Source organism: Haliaeetus albicilla, chromosome 15, assembly GCF_947461875.1.
Source record: "Haliaeetus albicilla chromosome 15, bHalAlb1.1, whole genome shotgun sequence".
Taxonomy (NCBI): Eukaryota; Metazoa; Chordata; class Aves; order Accipitriformes; family Accipitridae; genus Haliaeetus; species Haliaeetus albicilla.
The window spans coordinates 33,992,626-34,012,288 of record NC_091497.1 but is presented as its reverse complement, the minus strand read 5'-3'; the positions used below and the strand labels follow the sequence as shown (position 1 = coordinate 34,012,288).

The window sequence follows — 19,663 nt, the reverse complement described above, 5'->3', positions numbered from 1 at the left end:
TTTTTTCCTGCCATTTAGTAAGACAAACACTATCTAAAAAATCATAATTCATCACGTGGAAAAAAAAATCAGCACATTCTCATGAGTACTACATGAAGAGGGGAAAAAGAACAAAAGAATTCATCTGTGATCAGCAGATTTCAAGTGATGGGAGATGTCCCACTTGAAGAAGATGCAAACTGTATGTTGGAAAGCAGAGGCGTTATTATTTTGCACCCAGCACTTTCACATCATCTCGTTTTAGTCCCTTCTTACTCGGCACTGGTGAGACCGCATCTCAAATACTGTGTTGAGTTTTGGGTCCCTCACTACAGGAAAGACACTGAGGCACTGGAGCATGTCCAGAGAAGGGCAACGAAGCTGGTGGAGCGTCTGGAGCACAAGTCCTATGAGGAGCGGCTGAGGGAACTGGGATTTAGTCTGGAGAAAAGGAGGCTGAGGGGAGACCTTACTGCTCTCTACAACTACCTGAAAGGAGGTTGTAGTGAGGTGGGTCCTGGTCCCTTCTATCAAGTAACTAGTGATAAGACGAGAGGAAATGGCCTCAAGTTGCGGCAGGGGAGGTTTAGACTGGATATTAGGAAAAATTTCTTCACCAAAAGGGTTGTCAAGCACTGGAACAGGCTGCCCAAGGTATTTAAAAGACGTGTAGATGTGGCGCTTAGGGATGTGGTTTAGTGGTGGACTTGGTAGTGTTAGGTTTACAGTTGGACTTGGTGATCTTAAGGGTCTTTTCCAACCTAAATGATTCTATGATTCTATTCTATGGTTCATTTGTCTGTCTACACCTCCAGTGCAGAACCCCATAGGCAGGAGGCAGAAAAAAGTGAGTGGGACAGAAGAGCAGCTTTAGATGGGAGGCATTTGTGGGACCATTTGTACCTTTGCGTGTAACTGTTCCTGGAGTAAGCAGGAAAGGAGGTTTTCCACTTAAAAGGGTCATGTGCTGGAACTGGAGGAGAAGCTGGGGTTCCAGAAAACAGAGGGAAGGGAGTAGCTAGGGCAAGTGGGGAGTGAGCTAGATTCAGACAGAGAGCTGTAGCCATGTTCTGTGGTAAAGTGACTTCCAGCTGACCCCAATATATTGATCCAACTGTGATCTCTCCAACTCTTACAGAAACCCTGTTCCGATCCCTATTCCAAATTCTGTGTTCACATAACGCTCATCCCCAATCCTGCCCATACACCCCATCACTGCTTCTGTACCCATATGCCTTGCCTAGACTCATGAATCCCTCTCTCCTGTCACTCACAGATGACACCAGGAAATAACTTTTATCCATACTACAGCAGAAGTCACTCTCTCTTCCCTTACACATTCCTTTCTGATACAAGGCAAAGATTCCCCTTGATCTCATATTCAGCTAGTAGCTTAAGCCTGAGCAAAGACAACTTCAGAATCATGTAAGTTAGCAACAGGCATTTAGCAAGGCAATACAGAAACATGCACAAACCCCTTCATTTTCCATATATGTATCAGAACACACGACTAAGAAATACAGAACAAAAAAAGGTTACACAGAGCACGCTCGCCTGCTGACTTTCTTTAGTTTGTTTTAAAACACTGTTGTCAATAACATTTGTTTCCAGTATTTTGTTTAAATTTCATAAAGTACACTACAGTAATTTTAGATTAGACAACTGATTTCTTCAGGATAAACATATTTATACCATTTGAATAAGGCTTATAATATGGCATTTCTCAGATTTGACACCACCATAATTCCTAACATAAAGAAGCACTGTATGTTGGAAAAGACAACATCTCTACAAATTACTTATGGATGTGCTTGTGTGGTACTCAGGACAATGGGAAGTAACGTATGTCAAGGGCAACTAAAAGCACTGATAATACAAATATTTTATGATTCTGGAAAATTTTCAGTAGGAAAAAAAAAGTAGGAAGAGACCCGAGATGAGGACAAAGAAGATTTTTACAATGTAATATTACCATTCAGGGAGCTGACATAAATTAAAAGAAGTTGGTCAAATAGAATTGGAATTTTTTAAAAAGTAATAAACAGATATTGTAGTAAGACACACTAATACTTGTAACGAAAGTTTACCTCTGTTAAATGATGACAGAATAGAAAATTTTAAAATCTGTTTTTCTGGCAATGAGAAACCAGGTATTAATTCAAAGATGGATATATATGTTAACCTAGTGGAGTTGACAAGTTTTATCTTTGTCTGATGAGGACCTAAGACTTGAAAAATTATAATGACTTCTCAGAAAACTAAATCTATTAGTCATGAGTATATATGAAAAGTAGGTGTAGCGAAGACTTTTAGTGATACTCAAGGACAACACAAAGATTAAGAACCCCACAATTCTGTTACTGGGGAGAGTGTGGTGGGGACAGAAGGGTTAACGCTACCAGGCTGCTCTGCCTGGCTCCTTTCTGGGAACCTCTCCCTCTTGCTTCTGGTGGAGAGGCACGCAACCTGTCTAAAGCTGAGAGAGTGGGGAGTGCTCTCTACCTTTTCCAACACTCCAAAACAGTGGTTCCCATATTTTTGGAACAACAGATCGTTATCAGCCCTTAACATTTTTCAAAACCCACCACACCCTCATCTGATCAAACTTTTAATTGGAAACACTATTTAAAACACTGTTAACTATGGTTTAGCCAAACAGCTGTTCAACTTACCATAGCCTTGTAGTCCACCAGAGGTTTGTGGACCACAGCTTGGAAACCATTCCAGCTGTTTCAAAGGTACAATGATGTCTTCTACTCCATCCCTCCCTCCAGACCTTCTGGTTGCTTGGTGAGATATTTCTGCTTCTTTATCTGATTTCCCGTGGGATTAATTTTAGGGCCCGCTACTGAAGTAGCAGCAAACTGGCATTCTCCATTGCCCACAGGTTTGTAAACAACAGAAGTAAAACTGATCTGCCCATCCATAATATTGCTACTGCCACATAAAGGAACAAACAGGAGCAGAAGATAAAAAATATCTGCAAATTTAGGAAAATGGGACCAGTTTACATTTGATTCATGTTTCAAAATTTATCACCAATCAATTAGGACTACAAACTTCTATTGACAGGAAAGCCGTAATTCTGCACAGGTTGGATTTTGGCCATAGCTGGTTCAGGACAAGTGGAGTTTTCAAGACCAGTAAACAGTTGGGTTTTGTGCACTTGAAAAGATGTATCCACAAAACTATGGCAGATAAAACTGGTGCTAAGCAGCCTTTTGCCATCTTAAAGGTCACTTAAATTAAACAGAATAGTGACCAAAGGCCCCTTGTTCTTCTGTTTTGAGAAACAGGGAGCTATAGTCCCCTATTAAACACTTCATGTACTCATGGTTTTAGAGACCTTTCTCACATTACCTAGTCCTCAGCCAACATTATTCCAAACTGAGGAATCCTGATCCATTTACTGTCCCTGCAGAAGAGCTATGCCATACCTCTTGGTCATCCTTTTCTATATCATACACAGTTCTCACCAATGCTCAAAACTGACCAGCATGCCAGTGCCACTTCTCTGTTTCAAATACCATTTTGCCACTTTTTCCTAGCATCCAGTCCGTCCAGAATGATTCTAGAAAATTAGCAGGAGCTGCTAAAAATCCATGCAAACACCAGTAAAATGGCTTGAGAGCCCTGGCTTCTCACAGCAGCAAGATATACCTATCAGTTTAACGGTGATATTCCACCCCTATGACAGGCAGGAACTCCAAGACCAAAACCTGTACTTTCAGCTCGTCGGGGCTGTAAAACCCTGAGAAATAGGGAGGAAGAATCTTCTCTTCAACTTAAGCTTCTTCACAGCCCCTGCTGTGGTTAGAAAGAACAGCCAGAAGTCCCTGCCTTCCTGAGCGGCAGGACTGGCCACAGCCCACTGAGCTCACAGCTTACGGGGTGATGGCTGCTGTAACCCCACAGTCACTGCCTCTCTCTGCTGATAGATACAGTTGAACAGGGGGGTCAGCAGTACCTGGCCTCTGTGACAGCCATGGCTCCTGGATCCCCACAGGTCCTGCTGTGAGATCCTTCTCATCTCTTCAGGGTCAACATTAGGTCTGACTCCAGCTGAGTATTTTCCTTTTATCATCTGCAATCTTTATCACTGCACTTTTTCAAACCACTTAGGAACAGGTGGACCAGCAAAGACGCCAGTACAAATCTTTGTGAGGTGGCACTGTTAAAACTGCCCATTAGTTGCTATACGGTTCCTTACCTTGTAACCCTTTACTAATCCACAAAGAAATTTAAATAACTCATCACTTCATTTTGTTAACAGTCTTTGGTTACAGAGCTTTTTTCCAAACTTTTGGGTCACCCTTTCCTGTGTATCTGTTGACTCCTCCAAATAACTAGCAAAGCTCTAAGACGTACCTGGTACAAAAGCCAAGATGATGGCTGCCTACTACACCTATCCACGTTCCTATTAATTATGTTCTTTATCATATTCACTGGCATTTTGTGCGTCATGGTAGTCAGAATTATTAGTCCATGATCATCCCTAGAATCCTTTTTAAAATGAGTGTCACACTTCTTACTTTCCATTCCTCTGTTACCAAGGCTAATTTAAGTGATAGATTATACAACACAGTTCATGGCTTACCAACTTCATTTCTGAATTTCCCTCGGACTACTGAATGAACAACATGCTATCCGCCAATCTGTTACTGTTTATTCAATCAATTTGTTAAAAAATCTTTTACTGGTATTTCAAATCTGAAATATTCCCTATAAAGAATAGCTTCTGTGCGGGGATGCCCCTAATCTCCCCGTAATAAACCTTGCCAATGCAAAGAGTTCATTTGTTTCTTTCTGCGATGGCTTTGTCTTTAAATATTCTCTTTATCTGCAATTATCTATTGAACTCACCTCCCCACTAGCAAAATTTACACTTGAAAAAAATGGGGTTTGGCTTTTAGGATTTTAGCCTGTTGCATTTCAAAATCTTTTTGTTCTGCCTTACAATAGATCTACATTTAACTTGCCAGAATTGTGCTCTTCTCTGCTTTGCTTGTTTGGATTTCACTTTTTGAAAAACCTCTATTTATTTCTAGTAACTTCCTTTACTGTTCAGTTGTGTTGGACAATTCTTATTCACTTGGGTTAGAATCAGAAAGCAAAGTGTCTCTTTTAAGATTTATTTAAACTGTATCTTCATTTGCATGCAATTGTTTTTTAAACAATACTGGACATTTTTTTATCTTTTTCTCTCCCACAAGTACGGGAAACTTGAGTATGATACGAGATATTGCTACTGAATGGCTCTTCTATAGTCACTTCTTGTGTGCTAATCTACACTAAATCAAGGGCTGTCCCCCTTCTTCTGGATTCTCCAGCTGGTTTGTTCAAAAAGTAGTTCTTGATGATACCTAAAATACAGCCTGTGCATGGTGGCCTAATGTGGCCTACTGTTAAGTTTATCCAGTCTATATATAGACAACCAAGAACTCTTATTACAATCAAGCTTTCGGGTTGCATAGCCTCTCCAGTCTCCCGCAGTATTTCACAGTCACTGTCTCCGTTCCATCAACTAGTCCAGAGCTCCTACTAGACTTCTCCTATTCAGATATAGGACCATTTGTAATTATGTTTTGTGGTTTATTCTGATAAAATTAACTTATTTGACTATATTTTCTTCGGTACATACAGCATCGTTTGTCTGCATAGTCCAGTCTACCATCCCTGTATCAGCTAGGCACTAAACATTCTATCAGCTCTGTATAATCTGTACTCTGACATTTCAGTGTCCCTTTGAAAGAAAGAAAAGAGATACATACAGACCCACTTCCAGAAAGAGGGTGACATACCTGGGGAATTCCTGATAGAATTCATGCTCACCACTCTTCTGAAGAATCATTACCTTCAAGGCACAATGGAAATGGAGCACTACAAGATAGCAGTGTACCAAGATCCCAAATCAAAGCTAGTGTAGGTTCCTTCTCAACAGAGATCAGATGTGAAAAAGTACTCACCAGCGGTATGGCTGGAACAACTGCTTGTGACTATTCAAGATTTCTGTACCAAGAGATGCTGTGTCAGGAAGGGAATGCACTAAGGAGCAGAAGGATACTACAGAAGTATAAAAAGTCCTTTAACCTTTTGCACACACTGCAGAACTTTGTAATATTTGCGTTTACTTCCTTCTATGAGAAGGGAGAGTCTGTTCTTACTGCTGTGGAGAAGGGAAGAGAGGGATGTTTTCAGGACGCAATGCCAGTAGCTATTGACTTGGGTTTGACAGTTGAGAAGGCCTCTGGGGCTAGCATGTTATCTGTTGGCTGCAACTCACTTCTTCCCTTTTGTGAGGCCTCTAGCTGGAACACCTTCTTTCTGCGTTAAATATGATGTGACATTAGGCACAGCAGAATCCAGCAGCTACACTACAGTATCCAGTGGGTATTCATTATCATTTATTTGAATTACCATAAATCGGGAGTGCTCACCCTGGACCATTTCTCATTATGCTGGGCCATGAATAAATACACAACAAAAAGTAGATGTGCTGGAATTCTACATAAAGAGAGAGCAGCGAAATTATGGCAGAGTACAAACACAGTGAAACAGTACTACTGTGATAGGCGTTGGCATTAATATACCTGCAATATAACTGTTCCCTAGTTGGATTGTTTTAAGCTTCACAGTACATAAAACTTTTAAGAAGATACTTAAAGGAAGACAGTAAATGGTTCTGTTTATGAAGAAGTCAACCAACACATGAGAGGCAGCTGAGGAGAAAACATCCAATGTGGTCTAAAAAGTTAACGACCGAATGACGGAAGCTGGCATCATATGTTGATCAAAACCAGAGTCAACCTCTTGATACTGAAGGAGAGGTATCAGGTAGAAGTAGTCTTGATGGGCCTTGAAAATAAAGACAGATAACTTATCTTTATTGCTTTAAACTGAAGGAGGAAATTGAAAATACCAAAGGACTAAGTTTGGAAACTGGTATTTACAGCAGAGTAGCACTTTTTGACTAGATAACAAGCATGGCAAGACTGCATTTGTCAGGGCAAAAGAAAAAGACTTTCTAATAAAGACATGATCCACAGAAAACCTGGATGAAAAATATTATCATCTGACAGAGAAGAAAGACCATCCTTAAGGGGTTGGAAAAAGATTCCCAAAACTCAGGTTTAGCCTAGATTTGATGGCTTAAAACAAATGACAGCATGATGGTGTCATTCATAGAGGATGCAGAGAGGTTTTGTGAGGGCCCTAACCTAATTATGAAAAAAACCTACCAAAATAAAGAACTGAGGGCACTACTGAAGAAAATTTTCATGCATTAGATCTGCTTAGGAGTGGAAAATAAGATGGGAGGACGTATATGAAACACATAAAACATTGTTTTTCCTATAAATACTGTGAAATGAGAAAATTCTTTCATGTCACGTTTATTACTAACTTATTACAGCTATCTAGGTTACCATGTTTTGACTTTCAAGGGTTGAAGAAAAACAATGTTCGTGACGTTATAATATGATGGGTGCCTCATTCAACATTAAAAAAAACATGCTACATCCAGCTTGAAGACAGGACAGTCACGATACAAGCCAAGTGCAAACAGCAGCAGAGAAGATCTCACAACTTAAACTTACAACTACTAACATGCTGAATGTTCAATGCACATTCCTTGGCTCTTCTTAATGCATAGAACCAGGGCTATTGCCTCAGTCTGCCACTAAAGGAAACTTACTTTCTGTTGCTGTAGTTTGGTATTCCAGCTCTTGAAGTATTCCCAAGCCCACACAATGTGTAGCTGTGTAGCAAATGCCCACTCCCTACATTCCACAACATCAACTCCTTCTCTTGGTATCTGCTTTCTTGCTGTTCTCCTAGTTTCAGTCATTTACGGCATCACGGCATGAGTTAACCAAAGAAACAATCAGATCAGGTGCTCAGCAATGGGGGTTAGCAGCAGTGAGTAGTGGAGAGCTGGTTACAGCCGGAGACAATTCAGAGTTCCTTTTCTTCCAAATAGTATTTGTAGCAGCGCTACCGCATGGGGGACAGAGCTATGCCCTGACGTTATCTCCCTCAAAAGTACTGAGAAGTTGCCATCACAGGAAGGAGAAGCAGTCACGCCTAGGTGATCTGTCTCTCAGTGGTGATGAGTGAAAAACGTGGATACCTATGAAACACCCAGGGGATTCCTCATATCCCACTCACTAGCATGTCACTTTTCTCCTCTGAAACTAGATCTATCCTGAGGCACTTCTTTTGATCTGGTTTGGGGCAGGGCGGGCAGAGCTAGAGGGCTGTGTTTGGGGTTTTTTTGCAGTCACCTTTATCTCCCTCTCCTTTTCGTTCTTTTACCCAACTTAGTGCAAGTAAGAATAAATATGGCCCATAGGATTAAAAGGTGAAAATAGTAAACCATTAGGTCTAAACATTTTAAAAACAAAATATGCTGATCGAGATTTTTTTTAATGCAAAATGAAACATCCAATGTTCTCAAATCTTGATTTCATTTCATATTGAAAAATCTCAATTTCATTTTATATTGCAAAATCTCAAAAGAATCACTGTTTTTAAACTAGAACTTCGAAAGTTCCCATCCTGTAATGAACATAATGAAATTATGTTTTGAGCTCTGTTGAAGATGATACATTTCAAAATCATTAAGTTCTGTGTTTGAAGAAGAAATTATGGCTTCTGCTTAGCACTAATCATAGTTTAGCATACATAACCCATTGTCCTCTGTTCTTAGCTGTAACTGTCATCTCAAGTCTCCAATTTATACAGGTAATTTACAACTAGTCACTGAGTCTTCTTCAAAGCCCATATACTCCTCTCCAGAAGAAAAAAAAAATTATAGAAAAACACTTACTGAAAGTTTTAAACTTAAATCTATCACATATTCAGTGCAATGAGAAATACCAGTAGGTATGCATTTAGTTCTCCTTTTGGCCATATTTTTGCCATCCATTTTCTGGTTTTTGGTTTTCCTTATTTTGTTTTTTGTTTGTTTGTTTGTTTTTTATTTGGACTCTCTAGTCTGCTTTTGATCTGAGTTTATGATTTCTTCTTTGGTCTTGCTCTTTCTTCAAACTTCATGCTGCTCTTGTGTCAAGCAATAAAAAAAAAAAAAATCCTGTCCTCCTTAATCTTTACTCACCAATTATTATCTGTGTCCTTGCTCCACGGGAAAGAATGTCTAATTGTCCTTACATACAACTGCTCTAGACCTTTACAGCCCCTTAATAATTATTCACAAATTCAATAACATTTCCAGTTCTTCCGTTTTTCAGATACTAAGACCCCATTGAAAACACTTGTGTATTTGAATACCAGAAAGGAAATACGGCATCACAAAAAAGGGCATGGAGTTTATAATACCCCTTTTGTTATACAGGGTAAACACCTACGTGTAGTTTTTGCTCATTTGTATATAAAAATAGGACTCATAGCAATGACTGTACCCATAGCTACAGGAAAAGAGCTTCCTTCTTAATCCAAGCATAGATATTTATAGTTATTTTGGGTGAATCCACTGACATATGATATGGGTAATTATTATTGATTAAGCACAAAGTACTTAGGTACAATAAAGTATGTAGTTCCTGCCTAAGACTATAGCTAATCAGCATGCATCATCAAATTCACTCATAATGCCAGCTCAGTTTAGTTTAATTTAACCAAGTTACATTGACACAAGTGCAAGCATATATTTATTAACATTTCAATGTTCAACTCAGCAAGACAATTATGTTAGTAAATCAGTGTGCAATATCTACACAAATATTGGTGGTATAAACAGTTTTTATAGATCTATAAATTTCAGAAAGTTTATGGCTGAAAATACAGAGCAAGTCAGAGACACACTATTCTGAAAATAAAGAAAACAAATAAATTAAAATTCCCTGCCTAACAGCAGTATGGAAGGACTCCAGGTTCACATGGTGAATTACCCAAGAGTAACGAAATCCTTAATGGATATATTTTATATATTTTCTAAAAAGAACTGAAGTCAATTGACATAAGTCAAACCTCTTGATTCACCTTTTTATCATTATTAGTTTGTCAACATCAGTAAAGACTAACTATTGAAAAATTCAATCATTTCAATGTACTTACAGCTGAATTTTCTCATCATGTGACCAACTATCCACAAAGCCTCAGTGCCATTAAGAAGTTTTGAGGAATATATTATTTGGTACTGCCAAAAAAACATAATTAAAAGAATGCATGTAAATGATACTAATTTTCTAATTAGAAATGTTTTATGATTATTTCATGTCTAATGTACATTTGGGGGAAGAGCAGGACTTACATTATCCCAAAAGGCAGGTTCCAGCACAATCAATGATACACTGACAGAATTCACAGTAAGGAGTCACAGTAGGGTCCTGATCTTGCAACTGAACTTTCACAAAAAGAACCCTGCACTATTGCAGAATCTCCTGAATTTCAATAGGGCCCTACCCACACATAATCAGTTACAGAGTCCGCGTATGTGGGAGTAGCAACAGCGAGAACAGAACCTGTTCCTCCACACACCTGCAAAAATATCAGGATAAAAAAAATTAAATTAGTAACATGCAGCAAAAGCTACTGATAGCCTGTTTTATTACAGCATTTAGCACATAATAAAGGAGTTCTATACATCTTTAAGTTGCATATTATTTATAGGGATTTGCAGCTCCTTCTTTAAATAAAGTTGGCTTAAAATTGCTTCTGGATTTTACATGTAGTGAGAGCACAGTATGAGAGCTTTTACTGATATGTATTTGAAATATAATTTTTTATTTATTATTTTCTAAAAATTAATTACCCTAGTTTCTTTGGCCTATGATGCAAGCCGCTTTCCAATGCTTAAGCCTTCTTAAAATCTGTCCCACCCATTTTGGGCACACAGCATAGGCCTGTGAATTTACTGAGGTCTTCATGATCGTAAAAGTATCTGACCACATATGGCAACATCCAAGACCAAGGCGAAAATACATGGTAAAAAGTAGTTTAGTATTAGACATTTTTAGACTAAAAGGGACAGCTTTTTAAAACAAAAAAATCCTTATGAAAATCAACTATAATTAATTATTTGCTAAGTTTAAGCTCTTAGTGAACATCATTTAAAGCACTGGAAACACACAACATAATGTTAAACAAGAATATACCACCACTTTGCTATTCACACAAAACTTAACATTCATGATCTGACCTTACTCTTCTTATTAAAAACACATCTATGTTGATCTTTAAAAGGAAAATATTGTAAGTCACAATGTTTTTATATATTATAAACCATTTAAAAACAGGTTAGCCATAGGTTCAATGAAATAATATTTAACTGGTGACACTATGCAAGAGTACTGGTGATAAAGGTTATAAGAACAACCACTAGATCCTAGAAACATGCAGAAGACAATTCTTCATTCCTTTAATACAGGTAGCATTAGGGAAACAACGATAGTTTTCTAAAGAAAAAGCTGGGACCAAATGAAAGGATTTGAGAATCTAACAGAAGAACCAAAAGTTCCATAAAAATAGAATGCAGTCTTTTTTTTTTTTTTTTAAATGACCAGTTGTTCTCTCACTGGCTTTGACTTTGTGAAACAACAGACATGAAAATAAGCAGAAAATGGAGAAGAGTATCACAGTTTTTCAGTCCTTGCTGCCAGGCTGATGGTTTTCAACTGGGCAGGAGGACAAACAAAAAAATTTAAAATACACATTTCAGACTTTATGAAAAATTTCAAGGCAGTTGTCTTACAATATTGAATTAGAAGTGCTTCTTCTCATGTTACTGCTTTTAAATTTTATGTTTCATATGCATGACTCTTAGGCTTCTGTTATTCTGAGAAATTCAACTGTTTCTAAGGAATAGTGCTACAGTGCTAAGTTCTGTTTAAAAAGTATATAAGGTATCTTGACCCCCCGTCTAACATTACGCAGAAAATTTAAAAATATCAGGTATCTGCCAAGTTAGCGCTGCCTACCTGAGCCTGCAAAACAAGTGAACCAGTACCTCTGGCAAGTGTGATCTGCGCATTTCTCACTGACTGAGAGGCATGGACAGACCATACCTTTCAGGACAATCATGGTGCCCTTAATCATGCAGCTACAGATTTAGCAATTCCCAAGTTGCAATGTAATGTGGCAACTTGATACAGCCAGATCCTAATATTGCTTTCTGTCCCTGTGCCTAGCTCCACATCTTTCTTCACAAAGGAAGTTAATTGGAATACAATGCATGTTTCCTGCACTGCTCCAAGAGTGTAGGTTGTAGGATGGGTCAGGGACACATAGCTGCAGTCTAAATTACAGTCAGTTTCTGGGGAAAGCTGAAAACACAGTTTTACAATTTTGACAGCCTAAGGAATAGCTCAGAGCTGACATCCAAACAGTCAAAGAAATGAAATACTGAAGCTGTCTCAACAGTTCCCTTCTCTGACGTGGACAGGAAAAACATGCATCTAATCCAGGTATAGAAACTACCATAAAATGGAATGATTCACAAGTGGTTTGGGAGACTAGAAGGCCCTGGCAAAACCAAGAGTTTTTTCATGACTAGCAGAAGTAATGAAGTCTAGTTACCTATCAGTGTGCTTGTGCGTGCCACCAACACACTTGTGCAGTAATCCCAAGCTGGCACTACGCTGGCTGGTTTCCCATTCCCTTCTAAACAGATTTCCTTAAATTCCCACAGAAAACACCAGCTTCTGACTTCTAGGAGAAAAAGAGGCAGCTCACATTGTGGCTAGGTCTGAGCTACGCATGTGTTGACTGCCAGACCAACCAAGCACGCTGACTGGCAAGTCAACAGGTGGAACAGAACAGAAAATTTCCGAGTCCATGCTGCAGCTTTTTCTACCCTGGGGGCACTAATTTGAGTCCTTTCTCTACTCCCAGCTGCTAAGTTTCACTCAAATTGTAGAAACTTGACTTTGTGACCTCTCTCTCTATATCAAATGCAGCTGAAACTAAGCGGTGGATGCAAAAGTTATTAGGAGACAACACAATCCTATATATCTTGTTTTGTTCACAAACTGGGCATGAAAACACTGTAGCATAATCACTGTGAAAATAACTAATGAATTTTATGTCACTTATTGTTTTCATTCAGGAGTTACACCACAAACTCAGCTATAATAAAACACAGATTTTTACGTGGTGATGGCATAAATGAATCCAGAGAATGCAGAGACTGTTTCAATAAAACTGGCTTTGTTTTCCCACTGTGAACAGGGCCCTAAATATATGTTGCTTCATAAAGGTGAAAATTTAACGGAAATAAAATTTTATATATATTTTTTGAACTTACCAAGACTGTAGTTGACTGCCCTTCATGGAGACCCCTGCTTCTCTTCCAATTCCATGCTGTCTCTCCTAAGGCTTAAGAGAGGTTCAGTGGTATGTAGCTCAATAAAAGAACACTGACATCAAGTCTAATGAATCTATTCAGTATACCTGGACTTTTCTTTAGTGGGGTTTTTGGTTGGTTTTGTTTTTGTTTTTGTTGTTTTGGGGTTTTTTTTTAAGAACAAGCATAGTGATTTTTAAAGAATCACCTTAAAATCCTGATCCTACTGCCTGGATCCAGATCCTGATATCCCAATCTAGGGAATAATTTTTAATAATATGCAAGTCCCAGTTCCCTTTTTTATAAATGGCATCCACAGTACTCTGCTTACGCTTTCTATCGATCCAGCACTAAATTTTGACTTGTGTGTTTCTGACCAAAAAGGCATAGTTGAAATCAGAGGGGTTTATTTGTTGTTGGATTCCAGGAACTGATTAAAGAAGGAAAGAAACTGAAAAAGTACAATGACCTCTCCAAAACTCCAGTAAAAAGAAGAGGCAAAGAATAGTCAGTGTGGAAAAGTTAATAGAAAACTGAACATTAGAGGAAAGATTAGCAGGAAACAGTGGGTATAAGAAGAGTCAGGGAAGTGAAAGTGATTTAACCAAAAAGGGGATGGAATAAAAGAAACAAAATTATCTTCTTAGCAGAGCAATGAGAATGGTCTTTTCAAAACTGTTTGACGCTGGCCTAGCTCTTCTTTTACTGAAGCAAAAGAATCACATCAATTCCAAAAACGCTTCAGGAAAACCTTTAAGCCAGTTAACTTGAACCATTTAACTTTAAACATATGGAGTATCTAAACTCTGCTCAGCTAAACAACTAAAAAAGTGCTTAAATTAAAAAATAAATTTAAATCTTCTTGTAATCATCCACTATGTCTGTAGTATCGAGCACACATTCAAACCTGAGCCCCAACTCCTTACCCTGCTAACATGCAGACTCACACCTTGGCACTAGTCTGGATCCAGCCTACTGGTTATCAGATAGGCAAAGTCAAGTACAAGACGCAAAGGACTAATGTGGATTCAAACTCTTCTCTCAAAAGCCATACTCACGGAAGTATTGTGACTTAAGTACAAGATTAATTGTTTGATGAAGCAGAATGTAAATAGTTAAGTGCTTAAAGTTAATTCAAGAATCAGGTCTCAAAAAGAAAACTAAAGAAAAAGTGGCTGAGAAAGAAAAAAAAGAAACAGATTGTTGGATCTGTATTAAAAATAAATGACCTCTGGGCTATATCTCAACGCACTCTGCCTCACAACTACTGATTCTTTCTGGCTTAAGTATTAAATCTTATTTTTAATACATGAAATGGTAAATAACCCTAGCAAAGGTTAAATTAGTTCAGTGGTTAATAACAGTACTAAAGTAATTCTTAACACAGGGTGTAGATCAGTTATTGGTATAAAGGGCTCGCCATCTCTCCTGTCTATTTAAACACACTTGCACTTCCAAACCCAATTTGGTAAATAGCTGGGAGAGGGTTAATATCCCGTATTCCAATCTCTATGGTAACAACCATAGAGATAGGAGAAAATGTGGAAATCATAAGCCGCTAGTAGGGTTCTGTCCCTTTTACTCCTTACTCTACAATACAGTTATTAAAGGAAAACAGAAATTGAGCCACTCGCTTCTTGAGATACCAAAAAAAGGTCTGGGGCACCTCTCAGCATTCTGTGAACTTATGATCATTGTGATCTGTCTCCTGAACTATGGATCACTCTGTGCACCATTATTTTAAGCTGTCCCCTATCTAGATGACCAGGAAACCAATATCAACACTCTACAACTATATTCTTACACACATAACCCCCTGCTACCAATATTCCATCCTTTATCCATAGCTGTTTTTAAGATGTATGCTTAATAAATCCATACATATAAGAATCATTACTTAATGAAGGTAGGGCACTAGAGTAAGATTAAAGACCTGATTAAGGCAGCGAGTTAGAGATAGAATTAGTTCCTCTATAGATTCAGTCACCTTGTCATAAAATGGTTAAATAAAATACTGTTTTGTTCTTCTCAGGAGAATTAGAAGCATTACTAAAATTTTGTAAATGTTTTGAAGCTCAGATTTCAAAATTTCACAGAAATTGGGAAACTAGAGAAGCAAATGAACAACTTACATCAAGCTGTCTTAAAAGAAATAAACTGAGCAGCATAAAAGCAAACAAATTAGTACCAGCTAAAGCCTGATTTCTAGATCCCTCACGCCTGCATTCATTTCAGTAGCGTTTCATTTAAATGCAGGCATACGTATCTGCAAAGTTTAAGCTTCCATCTTTCAAACAATTCCACGCATCTGAACTTCACTCCTCTAAGTAGTGCTACTGACAAAACTACTCATGTGAACAGAGTTAAGCACACGCACAGGAGGCTAAAGCAAGCAATAAAGAAATTAGCTAATGAATTCAGTGCATCGCTGACAATTGTTTTTGAAAAGTCAAGGACAGCTAAGAAGATAGCAAAGCTTGAGAAATTAAGAGCTGAAATACTGGGGGAGGGGGAGAAGTTAGGTTATGGTCCCAGCAACTACCCTATGAAAATCTAACTCCAATACCTGTTAAATAACAGAACCAATGCTAAGAAGAAAAAAATAATACGTCATCCCCTCAATAACTTAATAGTCATGACAACCACTCTATTTTCTCACCATTTGATGAGTCCTCTTCAGTTCAAGGCTGAAGTTCATGGGTGCTGTGGAGAAGATCACTTGGCAACTGCTCTGCTGTAATTAATCCACGAATAAAGAATAGGCTTCAGTTTTCACAGATACCAAGCCAGCACTTTTCACAACCATTAAATCCACAAAAATATTAAAACATTCAGAAGTTACAGTTAAGCTGTTTTAGCAAAAGTTTACCACAGAACCTAAGTTTAATAACAAATCTTTCTTAAATCCTCAGGGATATGTTCATTATTATGAGTCAGGCCTATAGCTATGTTAGAGTGGGTATTATAAGATCTGAATGAAATATAGTGAGTCCAACCTTTCGACTACACCATTAGTCTTTATGCTACATTGAGCATTTTAGAGGCTGAAAAAAACCCTTAAATTGAAAGTCGGCTATTGCAAACTCAGGAGGTAGTCTACAGTAAAAAAAAAATGCTAGGTTGGTTTTTTTTTCATCTGGAAGTTTATAGGAAATCTAATAAAGCAGATGCAAGCCCTAAGCCAGCACATACTTCTGGCAGTCCTTACTGCCTACAGAAGCATCCCTAGATCAGGTCTATACTGGCAAATTCAGAACTCTGTTTTCACTGTACAATAGTAAATGCTGTCCACTTCAATCCTTTCTAGATTACAACCTCTATCATTGCTAGCAGACTGAAATTGCAAAAGTAATGAATTCCAAATCCTGTATTTGTCAGGGTAAATCACAGAGTGAATGGCTACAGAAGGAAGTAGAAAACTCATACGTGGAAGAGGACGTTCAACTACGGTTACTAGGTTATTAAACTGAAACTTTAAACTCCAACTGATATCGAATTTACAGAAGAGGTCTGAAGGGAGGCTTAGATGAATCTATAACAGGGATCTAGAAGGCTGGATGAGGATGGGGGGAAAGGCAGGGCTCAAATTTGAAAAATAAACAGAAAAAAATTTGGAATTCCCACTGGCTGTATGTCCATATGTCATACAAGCACAGGGTACCAAAATAATATGTAGATGTGCAATTACTGAAGAGATGTGGGTGTACCGTGGTGCCCTCCAACTGGTCTAACTTACCTAGGAACTGGACCAGATGAAGGTAATGGAAAAACACGCAAGTACTCAGGCAAGCCAAAGAATCTAACTAAAAAGTTACACGGTAATGACACGGTGCCAGTTTTCATTACAACAAGTTCCTCTAATCCTCATAGTTGTAAAATAAATCTTAGAAACACATAGCTAGGTAATTTGTAAAGTAATGTGTGCCTGAGTCAGAAGACAGCCTCCAGCTCTCTAACCACCCCTGACTAGCTGTGAGCTTCTGTGCCATTTTGGCAGATAAGTACCTTGCTTTGGTTTTGCCACCTCTCAACTGGACCTAGGCAATTCAGTATATCCAAGCACAAAGTCTGCTGCATATAGGAAACTCCAAGTACAGGAAGCTGAGGGGATGTGGGTTATTGTTAAGTCCCTCTCTTCCGCTCTATACTGATTTTCTCTAGAATTTTAAATTACAAATTCAGGGTGTCAAGATCCTCCAGGGCCTAAATCCAGGATTCCTAAAGAAATGCCTACTAGGTCTCCAGACTGGATCCAGTTGTCAACAGTTTCCCTCTTCTGACATAAAAGAACTTGTGCAACAAGACGGGGAAAGCTATCATTTCTAGAGACAGAACTTTCTCGGGGCTGGTGCAAGTCTATGGAATGAATGTGCCTAGAAGCCAAGGGCCATCAGAAACCTAACTGCATTTTGCTTGAAGAACAAAACACATTACTTTGACCTTGCCTCACTAATGTAAATACGTAACACGTATATGGAAGAAAAGACAGATAAAGTAAACCGAAAACATTCAACTGCACATGCTCCTTCCCCTGGCAGCAAAAGAACAGATAATATGACAAATGCTGGTCATGTCACTTACTACAGTGTGAGGGGAGTCTCTGACAGTATAATGACACTCTCTGAGGAGAGGAATCTGTAACAGAGAACAGGCACTACTACAAGGTGTTCAGGTAGTGCTGTAATGAGAACTGTAGGAGGAAAGGAGTCCATTATAGAAACTGCAGCTTAACCTCACACTTGCTACCACAGCAGATAAGACTTCCACCACTCTGATGAGCCCAAGTTGCTTGGGATGGAAATTCGCTCTGAAGAATTGACATCACTTTTGGTGAGGCTCAAAATCCTCTTCTCTCCCTTCTGTCCTCAGCTGTGTTCCTGCTGTGACTTTTTGGCTTCACTAGTCACTGAGGAAACAAACTGATGATCCTCCCCCAGATGCTACAGCCAGAGAATGCAATACCCACCTCATATGACATGGATTTTTAGACTATAGCAGTTGCCTTTCTCACTTGTTCTGACACTCAGTTAAATATTTACCCGTTCTGATCCTTAAATTATTATAATTGTGCATTATTTAACTTAAGAGATATGAATGGCAGATGTGAATGAAGACTATTACGTTAGGTTTATGTTTCATGCAGTCCTAAGTAGTACTGAGAATAATGGTTGTGTAATATCACTATTAGTTTCTTAGGTCTGAACTACAAGAGCATAATAACGAAGAGAACTACTCAGTGTGCTTACACATAATACTACACATCTCCGTCTGTACAGGATCTGGGCCTGTGTGCATCAAGTATGGAAACTGAGAGCAAGTATTAGATATATTAGGGGATGTAAAAATTTCACTTTTATCAACAATCTTAATGAAACCTTAGGAATGACATCTGAAAGGACAATACTGCGATTCACGTAAGAGAGTACCATGTCCTGTTAAGCAGAACGACCTGCTATCTTTTATAACTTATATTACGGCTGGAAGAATGGGTGAAAAACAATAACTGGAATTATTTTAGGGCAAAACTATACATAACCTAAGTACAGGGAAGTGGTATCAGCAACATCATATTTTTTAAATTTTTCTTTACTGCTTTCATTGCTATTTCTACTGCAAAGTCCTCTTTCCACAGGCACATAACCTTCAGAAAAAAAAATTATAAGACATTTACTATCATTCTTTTCAGCTGAAAGGCACACTTTTTGAAAATTTCACTCACGGTAAATTTTAATAAAATAAGAGCAAAAATGTAAATACACCACAAATCATTTATATTTCCTCCTTTTTAACACAAATGTTTTACGAACTGAAGTTTTTTCATCTGGCTAATTTTCAGTGAGAGCTTGGTTTAAAAAATTGGGAATCGGTTTCTTTAGCAACACCAAACTTCAAATCCGAGGAAAATGTAATAGCATAAATGCATAATATTAGCTGTGTGCTTACTTACATGTTGCTTTGCGCTACTTTTTCACTAAGGAGCTCCAGAATTACATATTTTCTGAGCAGCAGCAGTAGTTTTCGTAGCCATGATGGTCTAAGCTTTTCGAGCCCAAAAGCTTGCTGTTTTCAACTGTGTCAGTTGGTTAAAAAAAAAAAAAAAAAAAAAAGAGAGAGAGAGAGAAATTACCTCTCCCTTCAAAACTTGTTCTGCTTATATTTTTGTCAGTGCAGCTCTAGAAGGGAGCAGTGGAATCATGAGAAGCATTAGGCCCTGAGCCTGCTAACATTTCGTCTGCAAGCAGTCCAGCTGAGTGTAAGAGGACTAGCTCACAGACGTGAAGATTTTGAAAGTCAGTGGGAACAGAGCTCCCAAACTCTCATTATGTACTTTTGAAAATCCTCCCCAAAGTCATGGGAACAACAGCTTGCAGGTCTGAGGCCTCT

The 19,663-nt window shown here is 38.4% G+C and overlaps 2 long non-coding RNA genes across 7 annotated transcripts in view; one reads left to right on the top strand and one right to left on the bottom strand.

Moving 5' to 3' along the window:
• The window catches only part of LOC104322097 (uncharacterized), a 79,555-nt gene that overhangs the window by 29,449 nt on the left and 30,443 nt on the right, over window positions 1-19,663 (top strand). The window lies entirely within an intron of this gene.
• The window catches only part of LOC104324811 (uncharacterized), an 86,230-nt gene that overhangs the window by 65,291 nt on the left and 1,276 nt on the right, over window positions 1-19,663 (bottom strand). For 5 of the 6 annotated variants that reach the window (XR_011327940.1, XR_011327941.1, XR_011327942.1 and 2 more), the window contains exons 2-6: window positions 19,227-19,349; window positions 15,939-16,013; window positions 13,241-13,311; window positions 10,250-10,476; window positions 10,054-10,135 (exon numbers count right to left, since the gene is read on the bottom strand). This is a non-coding gene — a long non-coding RNA (uncharacterized lncRNA). Of the gene's footprint in view, window positions 1-6,361; window positions 6,835-10,053; window positions 10,136-10,249; window positions 10,477-13,240; window positions 13,312-15,938; window positions 16,014-19,226; window positions 19,350-19,663 lie in introns of those variants that run through there. The other variant, XR_011327943.1, reaches the window with a different exon arrangement.